Source organism: Bombyx mori, chromosome 12, assembly GCF_030269925.1.
Source record: "Bombyx mori chromosome 12, ASM3026992v2".
In the NCBI taxonomy this organism is placed as follows: domain Eukaryota; kingdom Metazoa; phylum Arthropoda; class Insecta; order Lepidoptera; family Bombycidae; genus Bombyx; species Bombyx mori.
In genome coordinates this window covers 13,079,945-13,097,891 of record NC_085118.1, presented here as the reverse complement: position 1 = coordinate 13,097,891, position 17,947 = coordinate 13,079,945, and the positions used below count along the sequence as shown (strand labels likewise).

General features: G+C 36.3%; 1 protein-coding gene across 2 annotated transcripts in view; it reads right to left on the bottom strand.

Annotated features, from left to right (window-relative positions):
• The window catches only part of LOC105841679 (uncharacterized), a 110,730-nt gene extending 104,784 nt beyond the window's left edge, over positions 1–5,946 (bottom strand). The window contains exon 1 of one of the 2 annotated variants that reach the window (XM_021348268.3): positions 5,794–5,946. The gene's annotated coding sequence lies outside the window, so the exon portion shown is untranslated. The remainder of the gene's footprint in view (positions 1–5,793) is intronic. The other variant, XM_012690694.4, reaches the window with a different exon arrangement.
• Between the last annotated feature and the right edge of the window lie 12,001 nt (positions 5,947–17,947).

Here is a 17,947-nt window from a genome sequence, read left to right as displayed (position 1 = left end):
ATCATAGTCGGTTGCTTTTGGCAGAGCAGCCGTGTTCATGTGGAATTCTTGTTTATTAAAGCCTTGACACAGATGTTTTCCATAGTTTGCGAACTAAGGCTAAATATCTAAAGAACTAAATATCTCTCAAAGGTTGTCATCAACAGTCCAATCTTCGATATTTTGGACACGTATCGCGACGGCCAGTAGAGTCTATCGAGAAACTTGTTGTTCAGGGTAGGGTCAATGGTAAAAGATCTCATGGACGAATCCCTATGCGCTGGACCGATCAGGTGAAAGACCTTACTGAAACTCCACTTAACGAGTGCGTGCGCCAAGCCTCAGATTATATATTTCAATCAGAGATTCCAAAGTTCAGCGGGTTGGAAGCTCTGAACTCATTTAATATTTAAATTGGATAGCGAACCTGAGATTACCGGATGTTTATATCTAATATCGTCTACAACCTCAATCATGGTTTGAACAAATCTAATATACATCTCATCAAATATACCTATCTACATTTTTCTTCGCGATCTGTTTAACAAAAATTTTAAAACAACGCCATGATAAAACAATCTCTAGCTTTGTCAGAGGAGCAGACAGAGTTAAACATCACCTTTACTAATACTGCTGTGAATTTACGTCAGCTATATCTAAAGAACAAATCTATAAGTTGGGATATGATAAAATGGCGGCTAATAATTTTTTCCATCCCTAAAAATTAAGATAAGCGAAATATGCATACTTCGCAGAAAATTATGCAGATAATATAATCAGGCTATCATCATAACACATAGTACATATTATTATATAGTTGTAGAATCTAGTTTTAGTCCGTTAAGTGAGTTCCACTATCCTGCCAACTTCTTCTGCGAACCAGTAATTTCTTCTGCTTTGCAAAGTGGGACGATCATTTTTTGTATTAGATTTAGAATTCATGTGCGTGAGTGACAATGATTATGCTGTGATATCTATCGGTAGCATTTAACAACACCAATTTCACTCTACGGAATATAAAATACTTAGTGTGTTTTAAAATGGTCTGATGCTTAACCTGTAAGAGCCTATAATACTGTGAAAAATATCGAGTAAGGTAAAAAACTATTTATAAGTTGCTATTATTTACTGAATAACTAAAAAAAATCACTAATTAAACTACATCTCTTTTATTTTGCAATGTAAATAGTAGAAATTACAGAAGATATTCCGTTGTCAAATATGCGTATGAAACATTTATTGTCGAACCGAAACCGTAATGTCGTTCAATGATTGGTATTGTATTATTTTATTATTCAATGATTTTTTATTTATTCAATGATTGGTATTGTATTATTATTTTTTTGCTTTAAAAGTCGTACGTAACTATACTGAGAGACCTTAGAACTCGTATCCCAAGGTGGATGGCAGCATTTACGTTGTAGATGTCTATGGGCTCCAGTAATTACTTAACACCAGGTGGGCTGTGAGCTCATCCACCCATCTAAACAATAATAATTAAAAAAAAGTACTCCCAGCCGAACTGTTGTTAAGTTGTTGCCTAGCTGTTGCTAAGCTGTCACAGGAGTCTGTACTTAATCACCGCCATCCGTATCGAGGCGTGAGATTGAAGTTTCAATTGTATTGACAGCTGTCACCCTTCAAATAGGCATTGCTTCGCGGCAAAAATAGCTAGGGTTGTGGTATCGTGGTGAGCGACAGGAGGTTTTAGTCAGTTCAACTCTGACATACAAGCCCGCATAGCGATTTCCTCGAAAAAAAAAAAAAAAAAGAAGGAGGATATTGTGGTATCTACCCGTGCGAGCTCACATCCTACTACCGTAATACGTATTTACCAGTGATAGATATTTATTGATATTAGCATAATATTTTTTTATATTACTGGCTGAAATGTGTTACGTAGTTATCTGTGTCTATTATAACTACATATATGAATGCCATTACTTGTAAGTAAATTGGAATTTAATTCTAAGCTGTATTCTATCAGAGCTGTTTTAATGAAAACTGAATTTTTTTGAAATAATAAGAGTGGCGTCAAAACATGATCTGTAAGCAGCAAAGAAAATCACGTCACTGTTTCTTTTCAAAATGAATAGCAGGCACATGATTAATTGCTTTATTATAAACTCCCAAACGTAAAAACCTATAACAAAACCTATTTTGTTGATAAGATAGGTTCACATAGTAAATATTGGTAATTAATTTAAAAAATAAGAAAAAGAAATTTTTCTGAACACGCTCGTAAATCAATACAAAATATTAATTTCATACGATAATAATAAAAGCAATTTCTTAATATACTAAGCCTCTTAGGGAAACTTCGAAAAAAAATCCATGAAGTAGAAAAACTTGCCTCTCAAATTACTTCGCAAATTTACCGAGACCTTTTGTTTTGTTTTCATCAATTGTTAATATGTATAAAACATGTCGTTATAATCAGAAACACAATTTGAATTCCATACATAAATATTCCATACTTAAAAACTCAGGGGAATGAAAATGTTGTTGGATAATAATATGTTTTGCCACACGTCCCGTAGAGCTACGGAGCGTAGCTACGCGTCGTAGCAATTGTCTACGCCGACTAAGTAACGCGATATTCAATACAGCTTGGTTGAGGTTGTGTGTATTCTCTAATGGGGTTAAGTAATAGAAAATAAAAGGTCTCTCACGCAATACTTAGTAAATGAAAAATACAATTATATGTGAAAACTTTAGGCATGAGAATCAAGTCGCCTTATGAAAAAAAAAAAACACGTGCCGCACTCGGGGACTGCCGCGGTAAAACTATTGCATAGCATTTTTTATAAACTTATGCAATTATAATTAGACAATAATAATTTAATATTATAACAATAATAAAATAAGACCACACTATATTTATAAAGATTAACAAAAGTAAAACACTAACTGTCCCCTTCCCACTCATAAGCTAGACCGCGCGAGAGAAGGATGGGCAGATTTTCATGATGCGTATGCAGTGCGACGTCACGCTGTGCGCTTATTCATAAAGACTACACAAGCGCAACGTATGAATGTGTTGAACGCGAGCTACATTGTAGGCGGAGTGGGCGTGTTATGTTTTATTTTCGTTACGGAATTTCTTGATTCAGTCGCCCCGCTCAAAGCCCGCGATAAAAGCTATGCAATAGCTTAAAAACAATTTAATTAAAGATTCGTTTGTTATGCAATGTAACTTACTTTAGTACTGTTAAAATTTTTTTTAGAGAAAGCCTACCTAACATCGCTTTGTTTTGTACAATTGCTTAACTAACGGCATAGAGTAATGTCAGAAAAATGCCCTTTGTGAATAAAAAAATGTTAATTTATTTTAATAATTAAGACGCGTAATCGAGATCACGCGCTACCTGTTGGTAAGTGGTTACCAGATATTGTAAATATGGCTTCGTGAATGCCGCAACCAGCTTAAGGTGAAATCTCATTCCTATTTGTCTCAATTCTCCCAACCATCAAACCGGAAAATATTTTGATTTTCAGTGGACGAAAGTTATACTTTTATCACCCAAGTCATTTGACATTATGTATTCACGACAGATGGTACCAATTCTTCAGCATAAAAACTAAAGTTTTATTAAGCTTAGAGCGATTTTCAAACGTTCCAAATGGTGATAAATCGGAAAAGTAGTTAGGAAAAAATGAGGCCATCAAATAAAAGTCGTGATGCATTTACTAAGGCACTCTGAAAGCGAACCGTTAGAGAAACTAGGTCAACAACAATAAGGCGTATCTTGCAAGTTAATAAGGTAGCTTGTAAGATATGCCTAACATCGAACTGCGTCTAAAAAAATTTAAATCCTAAAATATACAAATCACGGATTCACAATGTAGTTATCATGAGCAGAAGAAGATTTATCAAGTTTTTAATGTTAATGTGTAATGATTTTTTCATCGTCCTGTAATTTCCTCCCAATAATATGTTATGTAAGGTTTTTGTAAATTAAAATAACTAATTTTTTTTTATTGCTTAAATGGGTGGATGAGCTCACAGCCCACCTGGTGTTAAGTGGTTACTGGAGCCCATAGACATCTACAACGTAAATGCGCCACCCACCTTGAGATATAAGTTCTAAGGGTCTCAGTATAGTTACAACGGCTGATGATTCAATCCAACCTTGTAGAGATTTGAAAGTAGTAATACAGGTACAGGTAGTAGGTACCACCACCCTGCCTATTTCTGCCGTGAAGCAGAAATGCGTTTCAGTTCGAAGGGTGAGGCAGCCGTCGTAACTATACTTGAGATCTTAGAACTTATATCTCAAGGTGAATGGCGCATTTACGTTGTAGATGTCTATGGGCTCCAGTAACCAGTTAACACCAGGTGGGCTGTGAGCTCGTCCACGCATCTAAGAAAAAAAAAACCCATATGGTAGAAAATAATCTGATTTGATGTTCACCAAGATAGGAGTCTGATTAAAAAGAAAAACCAACATTTGGCGTTGCTTCAATAATCAACAAGTGCTTTACCAATTGTGTTGCCTCATACTACATATTATTATGTACATACAGATATAGTATAAGAGTGGTATTTTAAACTGCACAGAATGCTTAGACAGTTATTATGTGTGGCAACTGATAAGTATGTGCATAGCGAAGTTTGTAGCAGAACTTTTAGAAATAGATTGACGTGGAGCTTATATTTCTTGAGGCAGATAATTGTGTGTTAGGTAATAGATAATTTGTGCTTTAAGTAAAAGGAAACATGAAAGAAAAAAATAATAGCTCAGAATTCTGTTAGTGATCACTTGGTTAGTCAAGTTGCTACTTTGACAAACTGTATGATATCAAGGTTCGACTTTCGGTAGGAGCTCGTGTCTCTTTTAAATATATTGAATTACAGTACTTGTTTGAATCCCGTTTATTTACGGTACACTGGATAAAATATTAGCTTAGGAGTGTTGAATGTGGAATTCTTCGTTTAGGTTCTACTTTTTTTTCTGGCAGTCAGCTTAGTATACGCGAGTGGGAGTATTTTAATCATCGTAGGCGTAAGATATTCCAGGAAATAATTGAAAGCTTTGCTAGGAATATTTAAAAAAATATTGAAACTTAAGAAAATGTTTTTTTTTCTTGCCATTAAAGTGAATTTCAGTAGCTATAACTATGTAGTATAAAAAAACTGAGAAAGCTTAAATTAAAAAATCAAACCGTTATCGATCAGACTACCCTAGTTGGGATTTTAGGACAAATAATGTAATTATTGCGTTGCTGTCTGTCCTTGATACGTGTGGAAATTTTGATAATCACTGACTTCTTGGAATTGATAACAAATATTATACGTTGAAAAATTAAATTACGCAGATACACGTCGACAAACGTGTTTGAAAATGTTTGCTTGTTTGCTTTGTTATCAAAATATTTAGATAGTTTATTTTCTAACATTTATTTACCAATCTACTCACAATGGAATAGTGTCACCATCCAAGGACAGTGATGCTATTACTATTTGTCCACGTTGAAGCTGACAAACTTGGGAGTGGTACCAAATTAATTATTATGTTTCTTTTTGGTTACTCATCAAATATATGGGAATTGTTCGTCAACTTAAAATAAATCTTCAGTGCAAGTATAAGCAAATTTTATATCACGGATTTCGATTAAAAACTTTTCTTACACAGTCAAAATATTGGGAAACAACAATAAAACGGGAGCAGATATCAAAACCGTATTATCTCCAGAAATTGTTTGCGAAGCAATACCTACGAACGATTTACAAAACCGCACAAGAAAACTCATAAAAGTTTAAACGGTTTTCATAAAAGTACAACTGTAGTAAAAATTATTGCACGAAATCACCATTTAGTCGAAGCTACAATAACGACCTGTTGAAAACGGACTTCGGATCGCTGCGTCCCTTTCTGGCACTGTCGCTCGCGTATCTGCCTCTCGTATGATAACCGACGGGTCGAGAGCCAGGCGTCCGCCCAGGCCGGCACTTCGGTACTCACTGATCGCTCTCCCCCCGATCCATAGCACGGAGCTACGCCTCCACGGCGTGAGGCACTTGAATAAGTAGGGCGGTAAATAGCTGTGGACACCTGTGCTACAATGACGCACGCATAAGATGCGCCTTATCTCCACCATATAAATCGAACCTACACGTCGGAAGGTATCACGGCACGTTGACGTTTTCTATAATGCTTTGATATCCAACACGACGCTTCCGACCTTCGCGCGAAACTTCAACACAACTTTACTCGCTTCGTATAATGGCTACTGAGTATACAATGTTGTGTGTCGGCCTAAGTTTGGACGTTTATGATGAAGGCCAATTAAGCGATATACACTTAGTAATTTGGTACGGTGAAGGTGAAAATCATAACTGGCGATTGGCCGATCACTATGTCTGTATTAACGAATATATCGATATCAATTTCTACACTAGTTGTAAGTTTTTTGTAATGATTTTCTTTAACGCTTTTTTTCTTATTTATCATTGAAAAATATTGTTTTCATAAATTGCACTAACGTATCTTAACGACACAATTCGATCTACTTGTATGGCTTAATCTGCCAGACCTCAAGATACTATTGATTTGTTCTGTGTGAAATGAAACGTTAAAGTCTAGAAATAATGTTTATAGAAAAATATACGGCAGTTAGTTATCACAGTACTCAAATATCCAAAAGAATAACACTTCAGTCACCCGTTATCAAGAAATCTGTAAATTATTCGATGTGTTGGATATAATCTTTGCTTTGGCGACTAATTACAGATAACGTAGCACAAAAAAAACTATCAGCTCACACATCCTCTGCTGGATATAGGATATCCTCAAGGTTCGCCACAAGGATTGTTGCTCCTATGGGATCTGCATCCAGTTGTTTCCCGCGACAAACGATCGGGAGTCCACTTTGTGGGAGGCTTCATAAAATCACCATAAAAAAGGCAAAATTAAACTGTAAAAGTAGTTGAAACCGATGAAAAGGAGAGTTTTTAACTATTTACCCTTATCATTATTAGTTCGCGTAGCGTGAAATGTTTTTTGTGGTGAATGTCAGAGAATTTCATACATTCCACTGCACACACGATATTTAGACCGTTTCAGATACCAAAATATCCCTCATGTCTATTTATTATATGCAACGTATAATTTTATTAGTAAATAATAAATTGCGCCAGTTTTTGCCACTTCAACCAGAACCCTGAATTGTCTTAGCCTAAAAAATTTGATTCAATTTGTAATTTGTACAAAACTTTTGATTCATTCATCACAAAAGTTGTATGGCGTCTGAAATATTTGTCGCGGCTCGGCCCTTCAAGTAAAAAGACAATGAATTCAAAGTAATCTATTTATCCGCAAAATAGATGAGAAAGATTCATTATTCCGACAAATTTCATTCAACTGGTTTCTTTTTTAAGGTCATTCCTTTTTGTTTCTGTTTCTTTATGATTCTAGTAATTTGAATGAATTATTTTCAAATTATCATTGGCAGAGTAATTTTTGGTTAGACTAATTCAGCACCTAGGCACTCTAAATTAAAACTTACCCCTAAAAGTCATTATCACTGTTTGGTGATCTAGTGCCGGTATAATTCATCACAACTTCTAACAAACGGCACCAGCATTCTGGCGGAGGTGTGCTGTGAGCAACCGGAGACACGACACATGGTCACATAATGGAGAAGCTCACGAATCTCTGGTCTGCCTTGGTAAATCGCTCGTTTCCGCTGCTTCTACACCTCATATGGCACAACAGACAGTCTCTAAGCTACGAGAACTCAGGTTGGAAGTTTTCTATCATCCACCATACTTACCAGAGTTTGCACCAACAGACTTCTACTATTTCTAAAGTTTGGACAATATCATAGGAAAACATGTTTTTTTTTCTTTTTTATTGCATAGATGGGTCGTCCACCCATCTATGCAATAAAAAAGAAGATTTCAACACCACTAGAATTTTAGACTCACATTATTCTCTCATTATTATTTTTTTTATATCATCTCACATTACAAATATTTATTAAGCTTCCGACCTTTTTTTTTTTATTGCGTAGATGAGTGGATGAGCTCACAGTCCACCTGGTGTTAAGTGGTTACCGGAGCCCATAGACATCTACAACGCAAATGTCACCAACCTTGCGATATAAGTTCTAAGGTCTCAGTATAGTTACAATGGCTGCTCCACCTTTCAAACCGAAACGCATTACTGCTTCACGGCAGAAACAGGTAGGGTGGTGGTACCTACCCATGCGGGCTCACAAGAGGTCCTACCACCAGTAACGAGAGGCAATACAAAATGTCTTTGAATAGTTTGTTTTCTTCCGTACACCTGACTTTTTCAAGAGGGGCATTGAATTATAACCATTGTACTGGCAGGGATACATTGACTTCGGTTAAGGTTACGGGGCGACCTAAGGGAGTAGGGCTATGTGGTGCGCTGAACATGAAATCAGTTCTTCGGAACTGGTGTGTAAGAGCAATAAGGTTGATGTTTTAATTACACTGGAAAGCTAGTTTACCCTCAGAACCGGTATTTGCAATTGCTTCAGTACAAAAATAAGCAAACAATCACCATTTAAATAGCAATTGAAAAGAAAGAAAATTCCAAATCGAACCAAAATAGGAAAATCATGTTCGATTGCTATTAGTTCTTAGAGTAATGAAAATCAAACAAGTTATAATTATTAACATGAAATAATTCCCCGAAAATTGTTTCGCGGAAATCTTTTCGAAAAATACGAGCGAGTAAAAAAGTCAACTAAAACGTTTCGTTGTCACCCTTTGATGTGCGGAACCTAAAAATGTGGAGCGAAAAAAAAAACTCCAAGAAAAATCCTTTTCGTTGTGAAAGTAACAGAAAATTACATTGCGACAAGGTTTCCGTGGGAAGCTCTGTACGATTATTTTATTTACTGCACCCTCGTTCATTTCGCTTGGGTTTCAACCCCTTGAAATTCTTCATTAATGGTACCCTATTTCGACGGAATGCGCACAATTTCGCGTTACAATATCGTGCGGTTTTGGTAGTGTGTTGTTTTCATTGCTCGTTCTAAGTTTATGGTTTAGACCAGAATAGGAAGGTCGCGACGAAATTTATGGACGATTTTACAGCTGTGTTATGAGACGGAGACAAGTTGAACGGTATACTTTTAGTTTAGAGTCTACAGAAGCTTAATTGAATGTATGGTGCTTTTGGTCCAGTGGTATAATAACTTACGTACGTGTCATAAAACTGGATAACGGTTTTGCAAGTGGCTGCGTTTCGACCAGAATATTTTACTAGATATATACAAATTGAAGCTACCAACCAACCATGAATTTATTTCTTTTTGAGGTATATATAATCTTTTGCTAGAGTTGATTTCATCAGGTTCATTTGTTTTTGGATAATGGTGCGCACAATGCAGATCTTGTGTTTAGATTCAAGTAAATTTTCACATTTTGTATATCAGAAAAAATGACGTCATCCGCGACGCCTTCTCTTTTATTTTCTCTTGGATAATACTTATTCACAACGCGTAATAAGTTCCAAGTACTCCAGTTTGCATTTTTGTCGTGTACAAATCTTATTTTTTGTTATTCACGCTCTGCAGCACTGTTGTATAAGACACTATCTGTCCACAAGATTTCAGGATTATTCTATAAATTCACATTTCGGACAATAGATTATTGTTAAGATTCTTCTCTTAAGTTACTTCTTTTAAGTTAAGTTCTTCTTCTTCTGTTCTAAGCTTCTGTTTATTCACCATTTCTTCTAACCATATTGAGCGAAATTAAATGATACTCAGCCAACTATAAGAACCCCACGACAGCTCACCCAAACCCGTTGTCTAGTATATTCTTGTAACCAAATCCGGTTAGAAGATTCAAGTGAGCCGATGTGCTATCCTACTAAGGGGAGACGGAGTATTGGCTCAATCTCATCAAACCCTGACTCTCGTAACTCACCTGATTATAACTTTGGCGACTAATCACAGATAATGTAGCAAAAACTGTCAGCTCACACACATCCAATGCTGGTTATAAAGCTTTGCTCAAGGTTCGCCACAAGCATTGGTCCTATGGGGTCTGCATCCAGTTATTTCTCGCAACAACCGATCGTGATTTCACCTTGTGGAAGGCTTCCCCACGCTTGGCCTTCCGGCACGTGGTCGGCACATGAGAACTTTTTATAGTTATGGTCTTTAACTATACATAATTAAATCTAGCCAAAAGAACCTTACAAGTGAAGTGAATGAAAAATTCAGAACTGATAATTTTGGTTCACGAAAACGACTTTCATTCGATCTGGCACGGGGTTTTTTTACATTTTAATCTACATATAGACACACTGAGAGCAATTAATTTCATTGCTAAAGATAAAATTCCGTTCCAAAAAACACCTTGACAGAAATAAAAATTTAGTATGAAATTTCGTTTCGTCAACTAACTTTTATCGTTAATATCAAAGGACAATAGTTATTATAAAATACCATGATATACTACAATACATATTTTCACAGAATAGTTACGGTGGCCGAAGTACAGGCACGTACAGACGCAGAGGCCGGTACGTGTACCGAATATCCCTCTTTGAATTCATAGATTATCATTACGAAGTCTCTAAGACTTGTTCGGATGAATATAAATTCATATTTTGTTCTTTCAATACTATTTTGATTTAAGAATATTTTAGCTTAGGATCCCTTGGTTTCTAATTTGAAATGTAGCTAGAAATAAGATTCTTAATGTATTTTTTTCTTATAGGTTACGTTACTAACACTGATGTTTCTGCTTCTGGGAAAATTACTTACGTAGACAGATATTAATTATTTGAAGGTAAAACTCATATGTACATACTTAACACGTGTTCAAGAACAACCAAAACAAGAGAAAGATAATAAAAAGTACAATAAAAATCAAACCAGCAAAATTTATAAAACAAAATCATACGGCTAGTTTAGTTTTGTAGAGAGAGATCTACTAGGTCTACTAGAGATCCCATTCCATGACGACTTTCATGCGGCCAATGATCGGAGGCGCTGGCGGAACATTACAAGGAGCAAAATCCTGTCGACATATATAATCAGCAGTGAGGAAACGACTCGAGGAGGAAGAGGAGACAAGTTTCAAGGAACAAACGAAGTTTTAAAAGATCCAATAATATTTGATAAACATGCCAAAACTAGAAGATCAATCAATGCCTTGCATAAGATTTATTTAGCATAAAATGTACCTTCGCTAGTTTATATTGAAGAACGTTGATACCATAAAGATCAAAATATATTTTTTTATTTTTTTTTATTTTATACTTATTGTACACAAAAGAAAATACAATAAAAAACAGATTTAAAGAATTCTAAATACTATGTACAAAGGCGAGCTTAACTCATTCATGAGTTTTCTTCCAGCAAACCATTATCAGAGAGAAATACGATGTATAAGAGGGGAATAGTGTACAATATAAAGCATGATTTTTAACTAAGCATTAAAAAAAATAATCTAACATTAAATGAAAAATACATATAAATAAAAATACATAAAACAATAACTTAAATACGATTAAAGTGACAGGAAATGTTTCTTCATTTGACTCTTAAAAACTTCTAGAGAGGAACTAGCACGAATAGGTTGAGGGAGAGAATTCCATAATCGCACTGCTTGTATTGTGAAAGAGCCACTATTCACACTATCGAAAATATGGTTCGAAACAAAAAAAATATTCTAATACCATATTTACATGCATATACAATTATGATATTAGTGGTAATAACTAATAATATTTCAATATTGGAGCCATTTGGCCAACACAGCTACGTTCCATTTAGAAGTAATGCGGATTATGCGCATCGTGTTACAAGGAAATACCATTTTCTAAGCGTAAGTAGGGCCGTGTTCTCTGCCCTGTCTCCTTCGCTCCGTAAGATTGGAAAATTTCAATGATCCAATATTTCATGTCGTTGCTCCGAGTTTTCCCATGCACTGGTTATTGGTCCATTTTTTACACATTTACTCGGGTCCCTGCGATTATGCGGAGGGGAGAAAGTAATCCATCACCGTCAGAGCCAGGATGTCTCGTTAGCATAATGAATTAGTGCCTCATGACAGTTCGACGGCCTCTTGTGATCGCGTCACACTCGATTTTGCCTCATTATCTCATTAATAGCAAGGGTTAGATCATACGCTTGAATGGACATTTCTGAAACCTTTTTATACCCAACAACGAGCGAAAATTCACAATAAACACTGACAAAATGTGTGTTATAAGCTGTTTTAATGAAGAAAAAAACCTTGCGATTATGATATAACCAGATCCCATAGCTTCCTTCCAAATTGATAATAAAGCGATCCTTGTTTATGAATTCATTCCACAAGCCTATGGATACATCGGGTTCTAAATCTCAACAGAATGCGATGGGTTTATAGCGTGCCTTATGTCTGTATAATTCAATCTAAACTGAATTTTATGGCTTCGGACAAAGAGTAATTATCCGTTTTATGACTTGACCGTTCTGTCGCCGTTCTAAATCTTGTCGTTTCTTGTGACAATCAACCGTGAGATGTGTCACATCTATTTCACATTAATGTTGTTCAGGAATTCTGTTTGCCGCCTTTTTGAGCTGGTAATATAATTAAATTAATTTGTAAAGTTAAGACAAGGTGGAGGGACGTAGTGCTGAAGGACAAGAGAGAATGCAATGTTGCTGACGAGGATGTCGAAGACAGAGCGAAGTGGAGGAGTAAAGTCAGGAAAGCTGACCCCACCACCATGTGGGATAAATAGCTGGAAAGAGAGAGAGAGAATTTGTAAAGTTAAAAATAGAAATTATAATAGAGATAAATAGAAATTTTTGGGAGCAACAAAATGTTACTTGTCAATGAAGACGAAGTACATAAAATCTCAAATACAAATGCGGTGCGTATTTCGTATATTCAATGTGTGATTTATGACGAAAACTACGAAGATATAAACTGTATTTAATGATGCCTCACAGGAAACTTTGGAAAAGAAGATGAGCGTCATTATCATATAGGGTCGTGGCATCAATGCAGAATCGCCTCCCGCATAGCAATTCAATAGGTTATTGGGACCCGTCCATTCTGAATAAGTCCTTCGCCTTCCGTTCTATGAAAGGTCAAGTCTGATAGAGCCGTGAAGCCTTGATATTGCGGTACTTATGACAACGCTATAATTTCCATACGATTTGGTAATTGAGCCGTAAACATGTACTTGAATAGAGTTTAACGATTCTATGACAATATTTGGAATTTGTTTTTCAGTTGTATTTTTTGCTAAGTGCCTGAGCTTTGATCCGATGTTAGAAAACAAAATGGCACCTACGCTTTCTTTCATAAGTACTACACAGTATACAATCGTTGTATGATGCAAATTTCGCTTATCAAACAAAAAATACTTACTTGGTCATCAATCCAAGTAATTATTACTTCAACACGAGTAGGGATTTTTCATTCATTTTATTTAATGTAATTTTATAACGTACCTTTCGTATATAATGGCGTAATGCATTTTCACATATTTTGTTTGTTTGATTTGACACCAATATTTGGATGCGAGTGCCTACACCTTCAGATCCCAGCGAGCCGTCCCGGTAAAACGCACGATACAGCAAAAACCACTGAACCAATCGAGTCTTACGGTTATCACTGGACCAGGAGGCCGATCTTCTCATGAGCCTTAAGGGCTCTGTAACGATCGTCCAATGTTAGACCGAGATACCTCAGTTCGGTCTCGATCCCAATGCATACTCCTGTGGTCATAAGATAGGCAACGCTTTTAAACTTACTTTTTTAAAATACGAATAGGTTCAGCGGGCTATTCTGAATGCACATTTGTGTTGCTCACAGAAAGCATTTTTTTTTTCATTTTATCGCTAAAGATTTCTAGACCTTAACAAATTCGAAAATAAAACGTTTTAATTAGTTTTAAAAGTTTTTAATTTATAGATTTTAAGTTATCGATGTGTCTCTTACGGGAGTTTATCACAAGTACTTCACTAATATAGTCACTGACTACAAACGTTGCGGTCAATGATGATTATGGTTACAAAAACGTGTCTAAAATTAATCACTGTGCGTCTCGAATAAGTACTCCGTAGCCGTCTGTTTTATTAGCGGTTATCGCCTACAGAGAATGCTCTTTTACTACGAAACGCCGCTCGATCTGGGTCAGGTGGGCTGTAAAGGAAAAATCCGCACGCCTCCGATCTATAAAGTTTTAATGGTGTCTGTCTGGTTTTTGTTGTTTCTTAAATAGTTTTATTCGGATTTCGAACTTAGAGATATTGTATTAAGCCACTTCTACTATAGTTATAGGTAACGAAGCATTTTTAATACGCTTTTATTAGCTTCAGACGTATGTATGTATGTTTGTAACGGAATCTTTGAACATGATTTTAACTCCCTTCAAAACGTCGGTATACTTATTAAGGAGCGATGACAATATAATGTTTAAAAAAGGATATTATCAAAATAACCCTTCTACTCATATCTGTTCACAAAATATTTATAACTTCTTATACCATTCACCCTACGCTTTTTTAAAATAAAATCATTTTTTCTTACACTATTTTTAATTCAAATTTATTTTTATTTAAATGCGTAAGTCGGTTGGAATTTATTAATTTAATATTTTCGAAAAATAGTCGGTCCGAGCACTTTACAAAACATTTTCACTTGGCCGCAATACTTTAAATTTACTGTTTACCACTTTCCAACAAGTGAGTCGTAGGTTCGTATGTTTTTTCCTAAACGAAACTGTAATTGTTATAGAAAATCTCCCGAAGAATGGTAAAGGTCGAAACACCAGGTGTAATCGAATTAAGCGATGGGGCTCTGCCACAAAGCAGTCATGCGTTTGGGTTTGAAATGTGGGACAGCCGATATTTAATAATATTAAATTTCCAGCTCAAGTATCAAGTGGCCGCTCCACGTTCTAAAATCTGTCCAATCTGGTTTTTTTTTACTTCACATCACACGGCCGTGAGCACACTCGCATATCTAGAACAATAAAAAATGACATGATATTTATAACATATTATAATAATACATTACACAAATAAAAATGATTTTTTTGGTTCTTATTACGTAAAGTCGTTTGAAGTCGTCATGGCCTAAAGGATAAGACGTCCGGTGCATTCGTGTTGAGCGATGCACCGGTGTTCGAGTCCCAGGCGGGTACCAATTTTTATAATTTTTCTGATGAAATACGTACTCAAGAACTTGTCACGATTGACTTCCGCGGTGAAGGAATAACATCGTGTAATAAAAATCAAACCCGGAAAATTGTAATCTTCTCTATTCCTATCTCCTATCTAAATAGGAGTAAACAGTACCTACCTACAGAAGCCTACAGAAGGGACATAGGAGTTCTTAGGACATAAGATAGGAGATAGGAATAGTAAAACAGTACCTACCTACAGAAGCCTACAGAAGGGACATAGGAATTCTTAGGACATAAGATAGGAGATAGGAATAGAGAAACAGTACCTACCTACAGAAGCCTACAGAAGGGACATAGGAATTCTTAGGATATAAGATAGGAGATAGGAATAGAGAAACAGTACCTACCTACAGAAGCCTATAGAACGAACATAGGAATTGATAGGATTTAAGAATAGATAGGAGATAGGAATAGAGAAACAGTACCTACCTACAGAAGCCTACAGAACAATTAACAACAAGGGAACGGCTGAAAAGAGAAGTTTTACATAAGCAAATATTGTTTATAGTAGCAAAAATACTCCGTACAAGTCCTACTCGTTCAAAAATGAATCTCAATGATCTTGACAGAAATCACAGTCGACTTCCTCTAACGATATATTTTAACAGACGTCGCGCTGATTTCTTAAGTTGAGTGGCACAGCGTGCGAATGTCGTGTCCTCGCGAGGCCGTTAACAACAAGATTTTATTCATGACTCCTCATGCATACTCTCATCTCACGAATCCTCGTTTCATTTCTATTCATAACCGAGATATTAACGTGATCTCATAATATTATCATCGTAATTTGAAACGAGCAGTCGACTTGAATTATTTAGTTACAAATTGCTGTTATTTTCTGAAATTTAATAAATTTATTTATGTTGCCTATTTTAAGTTAAGCGGTAGGCAGCGGCTTGGCTCTGCCCCTGGCATTGCTGAAGTCCATGGGCGACGGTAACCACTCAACATCAGGTGGGCCGTATGCTCGTCTGACTACAAAGGCAATAAAAAAAAAATTGTTGCCTATTTTGAAACGAATGCGCTTGATCCTTAATTTCTGAAGCCCGTGGACAACACTTTGTGAACTGCTGTCTAAAGTCACTTTTATATAAGCTAGACATTAGTCGGCTATAAATTAAAGTAGGTAGGAAAATAAATGATGTAAACTTTTTTTCCTACCTATGCTGATAGCCTTGAGAGGCTATTTCTGCTTCACCGGAATTTCGGAAGTGTTTCTAATACTGCCCCTTGCAAGAGCAGTGCTTCGCCGGATCGGAAACGCGACCTACTGAGAAGATCCGGCAAAAAACTCAGTGGGTTGTCTCTATGGGTTAATTTACTTGTCGAATCCTTTGTCGCAAGCGACGGGCTCGGCGAAAACGATGACCAGTGCTTGAGGTACCTAAAAGCACCGCTAATGGATCGGGAGGATCCGTAATGACGTCTCAAGGGCGTGATGTTAACAGATTTTAAGATATGTTATTACAGGCTAATAAGGTAGCAGGAGTATCAGTCCAAGAATTCTGATTTACAATTGAAATTTTATGTAGGATTCTCTCGTCTCCAAAGATAATCGGTTTCGATCTTCTGTCGATCTTTATATTGGAAAAAAAATTTAATGAGCGGATCCGGCTATGGAATGAGCTGCCCTCCACGGTGTTTCCCGAGCGCTATGACATGTTCTTCTTCAAACGAGGCTTGTGGAGAGCATTAAGCGGTAGGCAGCGACTTAGCTCTGCCCCTGGCATTGCTGAAGTCCATGGGCGACGGTAACCACTCACCATCAGGTGGGCCGTATGCTCGTCTGCCAACAAAGACAATAAACAAAAAAAGAATAGCTTAGTTTAAGAGTAGTGTGATACCGACAATGTACACATACTTTAATCATGGAGTATTAGTAATGTAAGTGGTGTCGTCTCAGGGTAGCATCACTTCATCTCTTCCCGTGGGTGCTATAAATGTTTCTAAGCGATTCACTGGAGAATAAGGAGTTTTTTGATTGTTCTACCGGCGTACTGCAATCACCAACTGGCTTATAATGTTCGTACCACACTTAAGCTATTTCATATTTACTTTATATCTCAAGAGGGCTCGAAGTCTTAGGTAACCATCTATACTAATATTATAAAGCTGAAGAGTTTGTTTGAACGCGCTAATCTCAGGAACTACAGGTCCGATTTGAAAAATTATTTCAGTGTTAGATAACCCATTTATTGAGGAAGGCTATAGGCTATATCACGCTAAGACCACTGCAAGTGGAGCACCAAAAAAGAATTTTTCAAAATCGGGGTTTTAATCCATTTTGAGAGCTTCCACTGCGTAAATGAAGAGGCGGATAAAATTTAGCATTATGCTAAAGTAACTATTCCACGCGGACGGAGTCGCCGGCAAAAGCTAGTCAAAAAATAATATAATTACGTAGAATGCAATAAAAACAAATATTTACCAGTCTCAGCGCAACTTATGAGAGGTTTTCGATTATAAATAAAAACTTTGAAAACAAAAAAAAATGTTTCGTCTTTGAAATACGAAATTCTTTAATTCAATTAACGCGGCAGGACGTGTTTTCATAAAATTGAATAACGTTCCATTATTATTGACACTTCATCCCGTATTATTTTATACGTTTGGGTTGCACGTTCAATAAGAATATCTAGGGGGCTACATTGGGCACGTGTTCGGTTTTTTATGTCGAAATGATCGTGTTCCGAATATTAAGTTAATGTTGACGTCTAGTTTTTCCGGTTGCGTGTGGAAAAAAAAGCGATTCGCCACAAGAAACTCACGGGGTTCTTAATACTGAC